The 15827-nt window shown below is 36.0% G+C and overlaps 1 protein-coding gene and 1 long non-coding RNA gene across 23 annotated transcripts in view; one reads left to right on the forward strand and one right to left on the reverse strand.

The window, feature by feature from the left end:
* The window catches only part of LOC147874482 (tubulin alpha-1 chain-like), an 86227-nt gene that overhangs the window by 54299 nt on the left and 16101 nt on the right, over nt 1-15827 (reverse strand). For 10 of the 19 annotated variants that reach the window (XM_087345217.1, XM_087345215.1, XM_087345214.1 and 7 more), the window contains exons 3-11: nt 13558-13640; nt 12065-12130; nt 11471-11626; nt 11120-11227; nt 10599-10817; nt 8533-9137; nt 7632-8277; nt 3403-3791; nt 1657-1796 (exon numbers count right to left, since the gene is read on the reverse strand). The gene's annotated coding sequence lies outside the window, so the exon portion shown is untranslated. Of the gene's footprint in view, nt 1-1656; nt 1797-3402; nt 3792-4431; nt 4689-7631; nt 8278-8532; nt 9138-10598; nt 10818-11119; nt 11228-11470; nt 11627-12064; nt 12131-13557; nt 13641-15827 lie in introns of all 19 variants that reach the window. The other 9 variants (XM_087345204.1, XM_087345209.1, XM_087345202.1 and 6 more) reach the window with 9 other exon arrangements.
* Nucleotides 13737-15660, forward strand: LOC110840875 (uncharacterized). Of its 4 annotated transcripts, none has more exons than XR_015534195.1 (3): nt 13737-13788; nt 14809-14904; nt 15406-15657. It is a non-coding gene; the product is annotated as an uncharacterized LOC110840875 (long non-coding RNA). The 4 variants fall into 4 exon arrangements; XR_002547036.2 differs by lacking the exon at nt 13737-13788 and adding an exon at nt 13824-14384 and having other exon boundaries at nt 15406-15660; XR_002547034.2 differs by lacking the exon at nt 13737-13788 and adding an exon at nt 13825-14429 and having other exon boundaries at nt 15406-15659.

Raw genomic sequence — 15827 nt, forward strand, 5'->3', positions numbered from 1 at the left:
GAATACAAATCCATTTTCATATAGATAATTACAGTACAGATTCATTGCACTGAGTTATAAATGTTTTCATTACTTCATTATCATCGCCCACGTGTCACTGCTTACACAAGATCCAGCTGACCATATATGACTTCAGAACATCACTAAACTTGTTCACCCTGAGTTAAAGTCCATCTAGCAACCCCATAGTACAAGGGTTTAAATCCTCTATTAACCATACAATGAAGGTTAAATTTTCACATACAAAAACTGTTGTCAAATAAAACATGTATGTCTTAACCCTTATGCAAAAATTGGGAGGGAGGATATCTTCAAACCCACAATAGGCAGCGAGAGTCTCCATGCACTTAGTAATGATAACGGTGTCACAACAGTAACCTTCGCTATGTCAAAAGATTTAATTGTAAAAAGTACAAAATTTCCACACCGTGATATCCACAAATACACTTGGACTTCTCCAGATGGCAGCACACACAATCAAATAGATCATGTGTTAGTAAATAATAGAAGGCACACAAATATAATTGATGTGAGGTCTTTCAGAGGAGCAGACTGTGACACCGATCATTATCTGGTGGTAGCAAAAGTGAGGGAGCGGCTTTCAGTTAAGTAGACGAACTAAGCAAAATTTTGACACAGAAAGATTTGACTTGAAAAAATTAAGTCAGGGAGAGGCAAAGGAGCAATGTCAAGTTGAAATTTTGAATAGGTTTCAAGATAATGAAAGTGTGGACATCAACAGGGAGTGGGAAAATGTCAGAAACTGCATCGAAAATTCAGCCAAAGAGAAACTAAGATACTACAGGAGAAAACAAAATAAACCGTGGTTTGATGAAGAATGTTCAAAATTAGTAGATCGAAAGAAGCAAACAAAATTTCAATGGATGCAGGACCCAAACAAAACAAATGCAGATAATCTATGTAACGTGAGACGTTAAGCTAGTAGAACCTTTAGGAATAAGAAAAGGGAAAGGAAGTTGAAAAGTTATAAATCTCCAGGTATTGATCAGATTCCAGCAGAATTAATTAAAGCAGGTGGCAAAGGGTTGCATATGAGGATCCATAAGCTTATTCAATTAATTTGGGATAAGGAAGAGATGCCACGACAATGGAAGGAATCCATAATTATTCCTATTCATAAGAAGAGGGACAAGAATGAGTGTGGTAATTACCGAGAAATTTCTCTATCAACCTCGTACAAAATCCACTCAAACATTATTTTGGCAAGATTAACTCCATATGCAAATGAAATTATTGGGGATCGTCAGTGTGGGTTCAGATGTGACAGATCAACGATTGATCAGATATTTTGCATTCGTCAGATACTAGAGAAAAAATGGGAGTTCAGTTGGACCGTACATCAATTATTTATAGATTTCAAAAAAGCCTATGACTCTGTGAATAGAAAAGTGTTATATAATATTCTTATTGAATTTGGTATACCAAAGAAGCTAGTGAATCTAATAAAAATGTGCTTAAATGAAACCTGTAGTAAAATTCGTATAGGTAAATATTTATCTGACTCATTTTCCATTAAGAAATGGTCTAAAACAAGGAGATGCTTTGTCCCCATCGCTATTTAACTTTGCGCTAGAATGCGCCATCAGGAAAGTCCAAGATAGGCAGGAGGGTTTGCAATTGAATGGAACACATCACCTATTGCCATACGCTGATGATGTTGAATTTATTGGAGGACGCATACCCCAGGTTGAATACCACTGCTCTAGACTACTGCCCAGGACAGCAAATAGTCCACACCCCTCCTATTAGGAAGGCTCGTTCACTACCACCCTCACCTGTAACACCATAATGGAAAGAATAACTTACGTTGCATAAAAATAAGCACAGAGATTTGTGTTTTCATAACAATAAACAAATGTATTTGCGCTCTCAGATATGTAACATATGGTATTCTTTAAAACATATGCAGAAATATTCCTTAATAGTGATAAGCAAGCAGTTTTTTCCATAAAACAAAACACAGGAATTAACTTAAAATGGAAGAAATAATACTGGCTGAAATAAGGATAAACTTTATGGTGTTTCAAAGCTTCAGTTATGGTAAGAAAAGCTTAAGAAATGTATGTATTGCTTATCTCCAGCCTTTGTCACATCTGTATGATGGCATCTTCTTTCTATAAAGAAATGCACTGTTGATATCTAACCCGATAGAGCATATTAACAGACACAAAAAAATGTATTTACTTGCAATTATTATGAGAACTGTAAACAAAAACAGTATTGACAGACAGAATGAAGCACTCATAACCTCTGTGCTGTGAAAAATCAACTCAAGTGATCATAACCTCAAAATTCTAATTGGCCAGTAAGTTAGTATCTTTTGAAGCACTTTAACATTTAAGTTGCCAGACACCACAAAAATCAGGAATATTGACAAGAGAAACATAACCTAACAGAAGGTTAATATACAACAGTGAAACATTAAGACAAGGAAATAAATTATTATTGTGAATGACATGATGATTATAATGAATTACATCATCTTTATGGAGATTGAACATCAAAAGAATTCCCATCCTATCCCAAAACTCAAACCAACTGCCAAAGCTATGGGAATACGTGCTAACTGCTGCATCACATCACCTGCAATACCACACCAGAACTAGAAAATAGTGCATGAGTGTGGGAGGGGGACTGCTGTGTTGAAACTGGGACTGACTATCCTGACAGACATTTTTTGTTATCCTTGGCCTTTCCATGCAAATGGTGCGAAAATACCTTAAAATATGCTGCAATTCTTTCCTCATACAATTCTCTTAGTTCATACATTGTATATTTCATTTGTTATTACATAACCTCATTCTTGTGAAGTTTCCATTTTTATAGGTTCCCTATTCTCATACTCCACAACTGTCCATAATTCCAGCTAACTTCTTTCAAATACCTTCTGTCCTTGCTTTAAACAACATTACATATTTTACATACAAAATTATGGTACATCACTTCATTACACATCCAAGGAGTTAACATCCAGATTTGTGTTTTCGTAACAATAAACAAATGTATCTACGCTTTCAGATATGTAATATATGGTATTCTTTAATACATATGCAGAAATATTTCTTTATAATGATAAGCAAATGAGTCCGCATTATTAAGAAATATAATGAAAATCTGATCCCGGGATCTTCAATGTCGATGGACAGACAGCCAATTAACACAAACAAAAGAGCTAACAGGGATATTTTTTTAAAATTTCAGATTTAGACGTGCCTATGATTGATGACTCTGGTATGTACTTATTTCACTGCTGCAAGCTTAATTACATTTCTTATCAAAAGAAGTTGTTGCAAATTTTGTTGTGTACTTTAACACAAGAGGTGAATATCACACTATATTTAACATTTAAATTTCTACATACTCATGGAATGGAATAATTACCATGCTGTGCCCTATCTCCTCATTGCCTCAGGGGCCAAGTACTGCGGTGTACTGCAGATGGAGTATGTTAGTTTATCCTGCTGACAAAACATTTTACATGTGACAGGACTTCAGAAAGAGATGCCACTCACTAGCTGTGGTACTGGAAGCAGAACATTGAGGACTGCTAGAACTCAAGATTGCCACTGGAAGCAGCACAGAGCCAGTTCAGTTCTGTTTCTCAAACATCCAGCTTAATGTATATTCCAGTCTCCTTGGTCTTAGTGATTATGTCCTTGAAAGCATCCATGAAGCTAAACAGTGCATTGGTGACACTTTGCTTTTGCCAGGCCACTGGTCTGAGAAGACATTCAAGAATGCAGTCTGCCATCACAGAAAGATCGATACTGCTGCAAAAAACATTTTCGATGACCTCAGTTTAGGGATAACAAAATCTGTGCCTTTTAAAATTTTCTTCAGCCATTTGTTATGATTTCTTGAAAAATATAAAAGATCTCCCATAATCTTGTTACAAGAATCGTATGTAACACCAATCATGACTTGGCTGAGTTTATGAATTTAACAGTTAGATATTGGCTGTTCACAATTGTAAAGGTTTGTACACAGATAAAAGTTGAAACTGTAACATCTTCAACTTTCCTGCATTTAGTGAACTCGTGTTAAGCTGCAATCATCTTGCTTCAGTAACAGTCACTGCTAGATGGCTCAGAAATCAGACCTGTTTTTTATAGGCAGAGAAATGCTAATTGCACTTACCACCTACCACATCACTTTAAGGGAAAATTTAATTTTCTTGCTTTATGAACATTGTTTACAATAGCTAAACGCTGAATCATAGCGAGTAATTCATCATGAAGACAACACAGAGAATTTTGTAATAATTTCTGCTCTACGTTTGATTATTTGACAAAGTTTTGCAAAAACACTTTTGGCAGAATTTCTCTGTATGTCAGGGGAATAGATAAACATATTTGTACTTTCACATGTTATCATTTGTATTAAGAATAACAAACACCAACTTACACTTACCAAGCAATCTGTTAACTTCAAAACTAGACATGCCTACAATGACATTTTCCTTCACCACAAACAAATTACAACAACTTATGTGGCCATAACAGCTCTAGACTCTTTGTATGGCGTCACCAGAGATGTCAGTGCAAACAGAGCGCACTCAATTCAAATCGTTTGAAAGCTAATTAAGGTGGCCGCATTGCCTCAGGCGGCGTAATTTCCCCCACTTTCTCTAATGTACCCGAAATCTTCTATGGGGAAACGACAAGGCCCTGTAACAGGCATCATAATTACAGGCATGTCCAAATGTACCTTTAAAACACAGTGTATATTACAATCAAGGAGGCGCCAACACCTCAAATGGCTTTCTCCTTGGCGACCTGCCGAGTTCCTGACCGTACGACTCAAAGGTAATGTGTTTAAATATTTTCATATATAGGCTAATGTGTATACACTGTTTAATTATATTATAGAAATTTACAAGCTGCTGGAAACTAAATACAGCCTTTTCTGTTGAGTGATTTTTTCTAAATCCAAATTGTTCCTCTAAAAGGACGTTGTTTGAGTTTAAGAAATTATTTACTCTCTTGCACATAACTTTCTCAAAAGTTTTAGAAAATGTTGTCAGCAGTGAAATAGGTCTGCAGTTAGAGATGCAGGATTTTTCATCCTTTTTATATAGGTGTTTTACTTTTGAATATGTAAGTCTTTCAGGAAACATTCCTACAGCAATTGAATTATTAGAAACATAACTTACTGGAATACTTATATAATCTAAACAAGATTTAAGTACTTTAGATGAAATTCCATCATAACCACATGAATTTTTTGACTTGACAGAAGTTATTATACTTTTAATTTCATTTGGTGTGTGTGGTAGGAATAAGATTAATATTCGGAAATCAATTAGGAATTGCCTTAGCCAAGAACTTCATTGCATCTTCGGTTTTTGGGGTAATGGTGTCACTGCTGTTCATTCTTTCTACAATCGTTAAAAAGTAGGTATTAAAATAGTTAGCTATAAGTTTAGCATCATTTACTCTGCTATTATTTATCATTATTGGTGGGCTTTCAATGTCTGTAGATTGTTTGCCAGTTTCCTTTTTTACAATTTTCCAAACAGTTTTTACTTTATTTTCAGACACTACTATCAATTTATTGTAATGCATGCGTTTAGCTTCCTTAATGACTAGATCTTAAAACTTTGCATACCGTGTAGTGTATTAGAATATAGAGTGAACAAACCAAAAACTATTAACACTATAATGGACACTATTGCCATACGCGTTTCGATCTCAAGAGATCATCATCAGTGGCATCAGGGAAATTAATACATATAGTCAAATGGTTCGAGCAAATTTCATAATTAAAATAAAAGGTAATTGACAAGATGACTGCACTAGACGCTGTTATTCACAGGAGTAAAACTCACACTTGGCTGTTGATTCCGTTGTACGGTGGCCGTTGCTGGTCTCGGCAAGCTGTACTTGCGTCGCCTGTACAGGTACATGCAATAGTGTCCATTAGAGTGTTAATAGTTGTTGGTTTGTTCACTCTATATTTTAATGACTAGAGATAAAATTTTCCAATTTTTTCTATAGTGTTGCATCAGTAGTTGGTTATTACTGGACCTGCTATTTAGGTAAAAAGCTCGCTTATATTTGCATGTTTTGATGCCTTTAGTTAACCATACATTGGTTTCAATTTTTTCTCTGTTTTAGTAGGAAAACTTTTTTCAAATATGCTTAAAAAGATGTTTAGAAAAGAACTGAACTTTGAATCCATATCACCACCACTGACTAATAATTCCCAATCTTCACTACTGAGATGTTGTATAAATTCATTTAAAGTGACTTCATTCATCACTCTAGTTACCTTCTTATCATTGTGAAAGTTAGAAATAAGGTTTATGTTTTTTATAACTAATAGCTGAGCATCATGATCAGATAGCCCATTTATTACCAGTTTAATGGAAATGTGTTCTAACTTGTAACTATCTACAAAAATATTATCAATGGCCAAGTTGGAGCTATTTTGAATTCTTGTGGGAAAACTAACTGTAGGTGTAAGACTAAATGTTGCTAAAAGAGAATTTAGACATTGATTAAGGCAGATTTCAGAGAGATAGTCAATATTTATATCCCCACAGATGACAAATTCCGTTTTCGGTTTGTAAAGGTAGTCCATAATGCTGTTTAACTTGTTAATAAATTGTTTCAAAGTCACCTGTTGGTTCTCTGTATATTGCTAAAAAACATAATTTAGAAAAAATTGTATCAAATTATACAGCACAGCATTCTATGTCCTGCTCCTTGCAAAACTGGACTAGCTCTATCTGGCTAAATTTTAGATTATTTTTAACAAATATACTCACTCCTCTAGCTAAATTTTTCCTGCAAAAACTACTCGCTAGTGTTTAATTGTCTAAATTAACCTGTAAGATATCTGGTGCTTTCAAATTATGTTCAGTTAGACAAAGAATATGTGGTAATTTGGCACTTTTAAGAGAAATTATCAATTCTTCAGTTTTCTGGGAAAAGTCCTCTGATGTTCTGATGGAAAACCAGGAGATTTTCTTTCTGGGTGATATCTAAGTTTTGGGTTGAAAGGCCTCTAATGCTCTGATGATATAACAATTCAAAGAAACATCGTTCTTCATTAGACTCCGCCAGACTGTCGTCAGAACGTTTAGAATTAAATCTCATGGATTCTTTGAGACATTGTCAGGTGGAAGGAACACCATTCAGTGCGCCATCACAACTTTTACATGCTGATTTAAGCATCAGGGATGAATTTGCCTTCCCTTTAGCAACTGAAAAAAACCCCGAGCCTTGCCTCAACTTCATACTTTTTAAAATTAATTATAACCTAGAAATATTCACACAACCAGCAATATGTTATTCATAATTTTCTCAAAAACTGATCATTGTAGAAGTAATTGTTTTATAACCCTCAAGTGTATTCTCACATCTGAATTATTCCTACAATTCTTATTTTCTCTTTTTTAAGTGTGTTCAATATGTTGCTTCATTTGACATCTCAAGATGGAATAGAGAATATACACAAAGAGAGAGGATTCTGTGCACATACGTCTGCTGTGAATATCAAACATAAAAAGCAATTTTGATTATGCCTACATATAGCAACATTCATCACCTCAATATAAGGCTATCAGAAAATAAACACAAAAATATTGGATCTGGATTCAAACTCACCTTCATCTCTCCGACCACAAGATGTACACACCAATGCAACAAAATTCCAACAGGTCCAAGGCAGTGCAGAATAACTCTGCGTGTTTTCAAATGATCTGTGCATATCTTGAGAAATGTGGATGAATGAAAATCCTGTTAATTCCCCTGTAAACGACAAGTATTAACCTAATGAAAACATTTTGAATGTGAAGCTGACCCCTTTTACACTTCCAACACTGGGTGAGACGGCTTCACAGTTTAATTTTATGGCTACATTAAGTGCAATTTTCATCGAAGTACAAATGTATAGATTTTATAAATTAAATGGAATTTCAAAATGTTCTTTGGATATGTAAAGATATTCACAATATATATTTTAATTTAATCTTCCAGGTTACAAACAGTTAACTATCTGCAACAAATAAGAAATACAATTCCTACCTCTATCAACAATATCCTTCTAAGTATAAACTGCAGATCACATCAACATGCAAGGAACTTAACAGTTCAGAGGAATGTTTAGACCAGGCAAGATTACAGACTTGAGATCCAGTGTCCACAAACTGCATTGGTTGTCCTGTGAGCGTGTTCCAGAAACGAATACACCAATCAGCTGCGCCTCCACCACTAGCCAAGAGTCCATGACGGTGCGGAGACCATGCAATAGCTGTAAAATAAAATTTAATTGTGTATATTAAGAATTGTGTCCAAATTATCAGTTTGATACATCATTCTGCATAGAATATTAAAATAAAGAAAGAGAATGGAGGAAGCAAAGATGAGAAATGTGAAGAAATTTACTTTGCAAATTATAAATGCTGCACAGAACAGTGAAATCAATGACATCCAAAGAGTATGAGCACCATGCTGGAGAAACCATGAACTTGTATCAGTTACATATGATAAACTCAATGATTCTTACCTTCCACTGAGTGTAAGTCTGCACAGGTGATAACGAATGGAGATTCCAAACATTGAGGCGATTGTCATTGGCTCTGCTTGTCTGGAGACCACTTCAAGCCGCAAACCTTTAAACAAAAGATATTTATAGTAATTGAAATTGATGACAATAATTTTAAAACATATTTTTTAGCTCTCAACGATAATAGCAAAATTTGATGTGAGGTTCTGACAGTGGTGAAGATGTCTTCTGGGTTGTGATGCAATGTGGAGATGAACAGTCTTTATCTTCAGAGCTGAAGATTGAGACTGTATGTATCTCCAAAACTCTGGTACCCAAAAACACGACACTATTTTGCAATAACAAAATTAATAACAATTAAATGATTTTCTACTAACCTTGTGTCGATGACCAACCAACCTTCTCTCTGTCACAAGACCAGGAGTTCTCACATCAAATTGTAAGATCAGTACATCCCGACTTCTTGACGACACAACATCCCCGTTCCAAGCAAGCGATCCAACTCTGTCCAAATTGCCTTGCAGCTCATTATTAACTTTTGAACTTACAGCAACGTGCCAGACTTGCACGTAGCCATGATATGTGCCAACAGCTAATAAATTTCCCTAAAAATGCAAAACACCAGGTCATTATTGTGTCCACTAATTAAAGCAAGTCATAAATTACATCAGAGGTGATGATGAGTTATCTGTTTGGTAACATTTCCTGGTCAGAATATGCACATCCTTACCTATTATCTACAGCTGTTGCAGAATATGGCCATAATATTTCATTTATACAAAATGAAGACATCATAGTAGATCAAAATACAGACAAATACATTTTGGTTCGTAGGTCTTCATGGCTGGAGCAGCCTACATAAACAAGGCCTTCACAACTGGCCCCATCCAATAACCAACTTGAATGTGTGTTACTGCATTGTTTGCAAAAATTATTGTTAATACTAAACAACTGACATGGCTCTCACCCACAAGCCAAAGTTATACAGACAAATGCATGTATCCTGAAATAAGCATAGCTACCTCTGAGCAAAAATCTCTATACGATAAAACTACTTAAATTTTGGGCTTAGTCTCCCTCACTTGGCAGGCGGAGGACATAATTCTTTTCCACCTTCCTCCAGAAGGTTTGGAACTAGAAATCCAAATTCTCCAGATTTCTCTTAATGCACACAATAGCGAGCTTCAAAAATACAAAGATGTTTCCTTTGTCATGGACATAAAACATAAAATGAAAAGCAGAAATAACCCACAGAAATGGGGTTAGCAGTTGACACTGATTTGAGATGGGTACAAGGAAGACGAGTAGAAGCAGAATTGCAGGAACAACAAGAGGCCAAAATTGGGAAAAGTCAAAATGGGGACTTTGGCAACTTTCAGAATTCAGAACAGAAGACCACAGACTTTCTGGGCATGAGACAAGCCTGAAGAAAGTTACTTTATGACAGGCAATAAAAAGTCAAGTCCGACAGATAACAGCCCTTCCTGATCCTGTGTTGCTCTATAAGAAAGGGACCTTCGTTTGCTCTAGCTTCAAAGGCAAATTCTACAAGTCATATGTTAGCTACAGTTGAACAAAACATCCAATATGGTATATACGCGCACAGTATAGTAGAGTGTTAAAGGGGAAGAGGCTATGGAAAGCTCATCAAATATTGGCCACCTAATAACAGGACCTGCTCTCCAATAAATAAATGTGTCAATCGTAAACTAACAATTACGTCACATAGTATTCTAGTGACGGGTGACCAAAGGCTGCATCTACTTTATGCACTGCATGATAATTTTCCAATACAATTAATAATGTATTTATATATAATACATACCTTAAAGATTAACAACAAACACAGCAATAACCAAATTCAAGATTTCTGTCTTCTGGGTTGTTGCGCTGAGTAGTACAGCCGATGTTTACCAACGTTTCTGAGGACATACTGCCTCCGTCATCAGGGCGATGAATACTACACAGCACAACAACCCAGAAGACAGAAATCTTCATACTCACCGCTGTGAAAACCTCAAATCTTACAACCAAATTCAAATTTAACAGAAATACTTTTCAATGACCTGAGTAAAAACAGTCTGGCCAATACTTATGCGCTCATTCCATGCAACTGATGTCACAGCGTTGCCATCTCCAGATGCACCACACACCCTTCTGACTTCATTACAGCATCCACAGCAAAGATAAACGCAACTTCCCAACCCCACGCATAACACATTTTCTGAAGACCAGTCAATAAGATTGAGGTAGAAGTCATCTTGAAGCTCAGGGGCATCCAACACCTTCAAGAAAAAGACATAAACTTCAATAATTATGGACAAATAATGAAGTACAGAACATGAAACTCCCAATGCTTAATATAAAGAAGAAAAAATTACAACTATTTCATAACAGACACCCTATCATTGTCTCGTGGTTTCTGTTGGCAGAAAAGCTGATCACGAAGTCACAACAGCCACCTCAGCCAAATCATATTTCATCAGAGACTGGGGGAGAATCGAACACTGAGGCAGGATTTGGAGTGAGCATAGACACTTCATTTGTGGATTTTAGAACTTTAAAACTAATGCAATCTGTGACTAACCTAGAAGGGTCTGCGTGATATTTCACATGTTGCTTTTCTTGATGTCCTAAGCAACTTTTGGCTTTGTGCACTAAGTGGCGACAAGGAATATGCCATGGATGTTGTATACTGTAAGAAAACAAAAAGTAATATTTGATAACAGGTATAACATTTACTAACAATGCACAAAATATACACAGTTTACAATTTCAGTCTGAAGCAGTAACAAAATGGCTGTCATCTGGGTTGTGGAGCCATGTAGTCTAGCTGAAGATAACTGACATCATTTCAGAGGTTATTTCTCCCTCAATGAATCAAACTTTATTTTATTAATATTTTCTTCCTGCTGATGTCTGATATCTATTACTGTACCTGAAAGATATTTGATCCCTCCAACTGGCCTTTAAGATCTTCAATGTTGGCGCCAAGAAGTTCGTTTTTCAGCAAACAAGAGTATGCCAATCTCCCACTCCCTCCTTCACCATTTTCAGCATCTTCTTTTGTAGTCAATCCATTCTGGCCAGACACCTATATTTAAAAACAGACACAAATTTCATTGACATTTCTACAACTTGCTTACCTTAAGAGAAATTCATAAAGCTTGTAGACAATGGGGAATTGACAACTTCATGCAAAAGACCTGATGGGAAGTACATCACAAATAGCAGTTTTAAATGATGGTTTGATTCACTCACTCCATGTCCAAAGAGAAGAAAAAGTAAGTTAATTAGAGGGGCTTACAGCACTGCTTACGTCCTCAATTTGATAATCTGATAACATTTTTGTACAGTGCAACTGTAGTCAATTAAGAAGAAACCAATTTCTGTGGATAAAGGGTCATTTACATATCTGATAAAGTACTGTCATGAACACAAATTTATCTCATCCTCAGCACAGCATACTCACTTCATCATTCAACTACTTTTAAAAAGTCACAAAAATCATAACTGAATGAAAAACACTTACTGTGTTCATGAGAAACTTCATGCGCCAACTGTTGTCAGCACACAACGGAATAAAGTGATCGCCTGACTGCAAGTAAGGAAAAGATGTAAGTAAAATGTCACAATTCCTTTAACCACATTTTCTAAACTAACTAAGAGAAGAATACACAATATGAAGATAACTGTCTTCTGGGGCACTGTGCCAGGTAGCCTGGTACAAGTCCACAGACGTTTCAGAGGAGCTTGCTGCCTTCATCATCAGAGCAAAGAAGGCCAAATGTGCGTCTGAAATGTTATCAATTATGCTGATCCTATCATGGTAACATCATGGCCTGAAGATACACTTCTGAAGAGGGCACCTTTCTGTGCTACATATTCTGATTGCTCTGAATTCTGCCTGCCTAAGAAACAAAGTGCAAGTCTCTCCACAAGGATCAACCATAACATTTAACGTGAAAGTAAATGATGAGCTCCACATAAATAACGCAAGTGGTCACATTTGCAACCTTTCTTCCTTCAGGTAGGACTTGAGGTACTCATGGCAGCGGATGTGAAGACGGCTGTTTTCTGGGTTGTGAAACTGTGTGGTCCAGTAGACGTTTTCCAGTATTTAAGATGTTCTTGCTGTCTTCATCATCAGGGTGACTTATAGCCATCATGATTGGAGGCAGCAAGTAACTCTGAAATGTCAGTAAACTTCAACCAGACTACATGGCATGTGAACTCATAAATGAGCCATCTCCTTACATCCTTTGGACAAAAGACTTGGTTTGGCTCTAGAGGTGTTTGGACACGTTGATAACACAAAACTGAAATGTGTCCACTGGGATTTGCTCCCAGCCATCCAATTCAATTATTCATCATGCTGCCATAGTCATCAGCGACTGTCTACACGGTATCTATAAGTTTACAAAATCAGAAATGAACTCCACTTACCATTCTAGTTGATTCTAATTTGGCAGGAGTAACCTAGTGAAGCATTTTAACATCGATCACCTTCTTAACTAACAAATACACATTAGTTCAGGCTCAAAGGGACAAATTATCCTATAAAAGTGGGATAGGAGAATAACAATGAATAAAAGTTACAACTACTGAAATAATAGAAATATTTGGAAGTTAAAACCGGTATTATTATTATAGAAAGTAGGAAATATTAAACTTCTCTGTTGTGAAAGGTTATGTCACAAGACACAGCTCATCCCCTTCTGTATGGTGTTCTAGTTGGTACTAAGGAGTACTGAAACGCATGTATCAGAATCTAACAAATTTCACTAAAGTATATTTATCAAATGAAGAAGAAACTACAGTACCATTACAAATTAAAGTCAATTTTAAACAGTTCATTTACAGCAAATCTGAACTAAAAGATGGAACTAAGAGAATCAAGTGAATGACAAAATATAGTCAATGTAGAAAAGCAGTTAAACACAAACCTACTTACCTAATTACACCAATTAGTTTAAAGTTTTCTACAAATTAGTTTATATATATATACAGTGTATGTTTACAAACCTTGAATATTTCAGTTTTCAGTAAAATAAGAGGAAAGGCACTCCGTCTCAACTCAGACAAATTCAACGGCAGACCGCAAACAGCTGTTAAAGACAAAAGAGTATCACTAAGCCCCATATCGATTAGTAAACGCTGCCACCTACTCCTGCCATCTATGCATATCTCGAAATAACACAAGAATGCAAGGGTGCCAATGGTTGGAACTGCTTTTTGCCAACGTTAAAGCTAAAAGTAATGAATTCTAGTAGTATTTCGTTCACATAATTCAGCAAAGGAACCATTTCTTACCTGGCTATATTGTTTTATTCTACACATTAGTAAAAGCGTTGAGAGGGGACCCCGGTTTTAGTTTTGCATAAAACAATTCACCTTAAGATATGAACTGCCAGCGAGGATACGTTAAAAATGGACACGGCCCCAGATGAACAAGACTAGACTTCTTTAAAAGATGACTTACAGGAAACGTTTTAGAATTACGCAGGTTACCAATACTGAAATTTTGAACGAATGTATAAGATGCAAGGCTATATTAGGATGGCAAATTACCAAAGAAATGTACCAAATTTAATGCTAAAAAATGAGTATTCCCTGTGCTTAAATGTGGAATGTTTTCATAACTGGAAAATTGAGGAAATTTTTAAGAAAACGGCACTGACCAGGGGAAGTGGGCAAGGAATTACACAAGTTCATCAGAAACAATGAGAGTAACATTTTTTCGTTACATACAACAAAACTTAAAGACAGGTTATACTTCGAGTGCAGTTTATAAAAGTTCGAAGAGTAACCAACCATATTTGTTTGTTCCATCATTACTATCGAGGAATCGTGTACGAGAATTTGTTTACTTCACCTTCCATGTACTACAGTATTCTGTAGGTTCTTTAATGTTATTTGTTGTAAGAAATAATGCCACTGAAGTTCTTTGGCTTGTGAAAACACTATTTCCCACGTAAAAGAAATTGTGATCAAGCAGTTTTAAAAGCAGAGTTGCCTGGTCCTCTAGTACGATAGAATTCATGCAGTTGACGTCTCATACAAAACTGAAGCTGAACCCACTGAAGAATTTCCAAAAACATGACAATTTATGCTAACTATGGCCCAACTTGTTCTGGCACAATGATATGTAACATGGACACCATAAAAACCTGTACAATATTTAGAAGCACGCAGCTGCAACCCTTGAACGTTTGTCCTCTGGTTCGTCCTACAACCTGCCTGTGTTCTTACAAGTGTTCCTTTTTCTATTTGCAGACTTTGCGGAATGTGGAAAGCCATGAAAAGAGAACAGAAAGAGGAATATTTTGCCCGGACACGCCGGGCAGATACAGAGCATAAAAAAGTATCCCTGTAAGTAATTAAATCTCTTTTAATGTCAATAAGCAGCAGAAAGCTTCCAAAAAATGTACTCGAGAATTTTGAGAAACTTGACCAATTCAGATTTATTTGGGATTGATTGCTAGCGATTTTAAGTAAGAGAATTGTTTCAGAGTCATTATTTTTAGTGACATATTTTAAGATTTGAGTCAATCAGAGCTGGAATGGCATAAGTCAACAAAAGTGCAGAAGGTGAATACTTTGTTATATTTTGAGTTCATTTCCTGCCAAGTCTACACTGCACCAAAATCCAGACTATAATCATCATCCTCAGCCTCACCGCTGCAAAAGCCTCTCAATGTCTTGTGGTTGTGTATGAGTTGAAGTGTCTTCAACTTCAATACCGAGGCAGTACCTTACCCAAAAGAACTCACTGTAAAGGCACACCGCCGAGAAATACGTGTCAACTTTAGAGTTATTAATTTTTGCTTCATTTTTATAATTGTAATGGAAATAATAATTTTGTATTACCAGGAGTTTACACGGCGACTAATTCGATACCAACGTTTCGGAGAAAGATCCTTTCTCAATCTTCAGGGCTGAAGTGCCTATGCGGTGAAATGGAGACATTTATATTAGAGGACAGAAAAATTGGAGACACTTTCTCCAAAACCTTTTCATCTACTTACGAGTCACGGCACCAGAACCCAGATATCGAGATGTTATAATATTAAAATGGGAGTAACTTAAACATTTAATTTTGCAATTAGATATGTTCAAAAGGCATTTTATTGTTCCTGTCATTCTGTAATAAATGATTTATGATTTTCCTTCTCTGATGAGTGCATGTTCTGAACACGGGAAATTTCTCATATATAATTTTACAGCTTTGCACCATTTCCATTTTTATAATCGTTAACATGCATACAATGATCATACATGTCCGCTGAATTCGA

The sequence above is a fragment of the Zootermopsis nevadensis genome, unplaced genomic scaffold (genome assembly GCF_977971745.1).
Source record: "Zootermopsis nevadensis isolate Lab colony 2312 unplaced genomic scaffold, Znev_1.0 Znev_ptg000008l, whole genome shotgun sequence".
Taxonomy (NCBI): Eukaryota; Metazoa; Arthropoda; class Insecta; order Blattodea; family Termopsidae; genus Zootermopsis; species Zootermopsis nevadensis.